The sequence below is a fragment of the Aedes aegypti genome, chromosome 2 (assembly GCF_002204515.2).
Source record: "Aedes aegypti strain LVP_AGWG chromosome 2, AaegL5.0 Primary Assembly, whole genome shotgun sequence".
Lineage (NCBI taxonomy): Eukaryota > Metazoa > Arthropoda > Insecta > Diptera > Culicidae > Aedes > Aedes aegypti.
This window is the reverse complement of record NC_035108.1, coordinates 146,135,268-146,138,075: the sequence shown is the minus strand read 5'-3', so window position 1 is coordinate 146,138,075 and position 2,808 is coordinate 146,135,268. Positions and strand designations below refer to the sequence as shown.

Here is a 2,808-nt window from a genome sequence, read left to right as displayed (position 1 = left end):
TATGGCACATACTCTTGACTTTTCATATAAGTGAACAGAGCTTTATATGGATAAGTACCGATTGCTTTGGTCCTTCAAGGACTCAGTGGAATATAGACCTAAGGATGTACAAGTTGAAGCAGTTGTGTATCGATGGTTTTTAATACTGCCATAGACTCTTAACCCTTCATATAACTAAACGGAGTATTGCATTGATTTATGCGGATATTCTTGGCCCTCTAAAGACTACATCGAATATGAATCCCAGGATTTATAAGCGTAACTAATGGTCTAGTGATAGTTTTTGATTTTGACACAGATCCTTAACCATCACCAAAAATGAAGGGGGTATTGTTTTGACTTATACCGATGTTCCAGATCCTCCTAAGATCTTAGGACCTATATTTCAGGAAGCTTTTGGGTGACTCAGAAAGTCTTTTAAATGCAACATGGCAATACGTTAACAAAATCAAAGAAACACATAAACAAAGAAACTCTGAGCTTCTTTGCATATGTACAGATTTCTAATGTTCATAGATGCACATTATATTCCAGAATATATTAAGTTTATGGCAGGTATGATCAATAGTAAGTTAAAATATTTAATAGGCTAAACACTGTTGCAGTTTCCCGACCCGGTAGAGCAAAACTACCATAAGCGAAAAGAGAGTCAGACCACAAACACTGAGGGCTAGTGCACCACGAAAATCATAAATCAGCAAAATTCATTTTAAATGCGTATATTCAACATTTTGCCTGTCCTGGCCTCCTATTCTCGGTCCTGAGACCTCCTACGCTGTCCTGCACTAGGATTCTTAAAAGCTAATATGCATTGCTCTTAAACTCTAGGACTCACTGATTCTGCATGCTCTCACGCCACCGGATAGTCTTCCAGGGAAGCCTTGCACCGGTCCTGTTGATGCTGCACAGCTGCCGCCTTCCTAGCCAACATATCCCCCACCTTTCGATAGGCACACCCCCGATCAAAACTCCTCCGGTACAGCAAACCTCCGTATTACGCGTCTCGCCTGAATGTCGTGGCAACTCCGCTACGGAAATCCTCTTTGCTGCGCGCCTTGCTTGGCGCGACTGCTCTTCGTGTGTGGGGTGGGTGATATTGCGAACGGAATGTTCGATTTACGACGCCGCGACCCTGCGACCTGTCTCGTCCTCTAGGCACGTTGAGTGCGCAAAACTGCAAGAAAGAAAAGAGCCCTGCAGGCGACGAAACGTCAGCAAAATTCTCTGCAGATCAGCTAGCGCGAATCTTACCCTTCTAGAGGGGCTCTCTGCTCTGCGACGTGATCCGGTCTAAGTCGCTTCTGTCGGGATGGTTCTGGCGATCGAGTTGGCTTTCGGCTTGGCCGGTGATGATTCTCGACTTTCTCCTGCTCTTCACACGATTGTCTCCACCTAGCGTGTTTAATCCAGAGTCCGTGCGTGGACAGTCATCTAGATAACCGAATGATCAATTAACAGTTAGAGTAGCGAATCCAGCATCAGTTAAAGCTGGGCTCACCTATTTCCAATCGGGAATGATTTTCGGCAATGGCGGCCGACAATCCAGACGGTCTGGTTTTTCGACGAATCCCTCCTTCTTGGAAAGCACACGCGGATTTAGCTGCCAAATCAAAGATGGCGGAAATTAGTTTGGAAAAAATTTAGGCCGAAGCCATGATCACTCGGCTCACCTTCTTTTGGCCTGTTGTTCTTCCCTCTGGCCAATCGATTTCTTGCGCTGGTTTCCGGGTGTTACACCTGCTCACCGGTCGAGAATAAGATCAGCTAATCCAGTGGGCCGTCTTCGAGGGGTTTTCTAACGAACGCACTTTGTTCAATTCCGAAATGGAAATTCTCACCGCCGACTGAACGGCACACGCGGTTTGGCTTACAGATGGAAGACAATTAAACTCCACTCCTTTGCGATCGTTCACTTGTTCTGCCGGCGAGCTTTAATGGTGTGCGTGCCGTGTTGAACTTAACTTCTCCAGCATGATGATGCCGACGGATCTTTCGCTCCATTCTTTCTCTCGTGCTCTCATGTGGTGGTGGCGACGCTTCTCACTTGTCCACGGTATGATCTCCTAGTGTGGTAGCTGCCTCTGGTTGAGGTGATGGCTGTTCGAGTATGTGTACTGATACCGATTATCTCCCCAGTTTCTCCCAGCGTGATCGTGTTCACTGACTCTGCTGGCCGGTTAATGATCGTCATTGAATGATTGCAATGTACGTCGGCTGAATGTGGTGGCATAGCAAGGCTTTGCGGGGTTTCTCGAACCGAGTTTGACGGAGCAATGCAATTTAAATGTTGTGTTTTTCATCGTTTGCTTAACAACTAATTAGGCTTTCAAAGCATACTATCTAAGCAAAACAAATTAAACGTAACATAACTCTACCGTAGCGGAAGAATTTTTCATAAATCGTTGATCAAGCGATTTATGAAAAATTCCAAAAACTTCACTCCTCCTTCAGGATGATGGTCAGAGACAAGTTGGTCAACTAAGCTCTTGAGCAGACCTCAAGCTATATCGTGTGCCTAAACTCTACTAAACTTCATCATACGCAAGCCTCGGCTGCTTGCCAAATCAGATCTCCACTATCGCCTTAATTATGTAATCTTAATCTATACCAAACTTTACACCAGCTGCGCCTGGCAGATTCTTCGACCTCTCAAATCGTCTCTGACCAAAGTCCTTGTCCAGCTTCATCAAATCCTACGGCAAATCTTCATTCATGTTGGATTCTAGCCTACTGTGTTGACTAAAATAGGCTTAATTTCGCACTAAACATTAAGAAGCTATATTTACAGACTAAGGAAAAATGGTTTTG

The 2,808-nt window shown here is 44.9% G+C and overlaps 1 long non-coding RNA gene across 2 annotated transcripts; it reads right to left on the bottom strand.

Annotated features, from left to right (window-relative positions):
* Positions 1-703: 703 nt before the first annotated feature.
* On the bottom strand, positions 704-2,440 carry LOC110676094. Of its 2 annotated transcripts, XR_002500066.1 has the most exons (4): positions 1,671-2,440; positions 1,499-1,600; positions 1,252-1,431; positions 704-1,194 (listed from the first exon to the last, which is right to left on the bottom strand). It is a non-coding gene; the product is annotated as an uncharacterized LOC110676094 (long non-coding RNA). The 2 variants fall into 2 exon arrangements; XR_002500065.1 differs by having other exon boundaries at positions 704-1,431.
* Between the last annotated feature and the right edge of the window lie 368 nt (positions 2,441-2,808).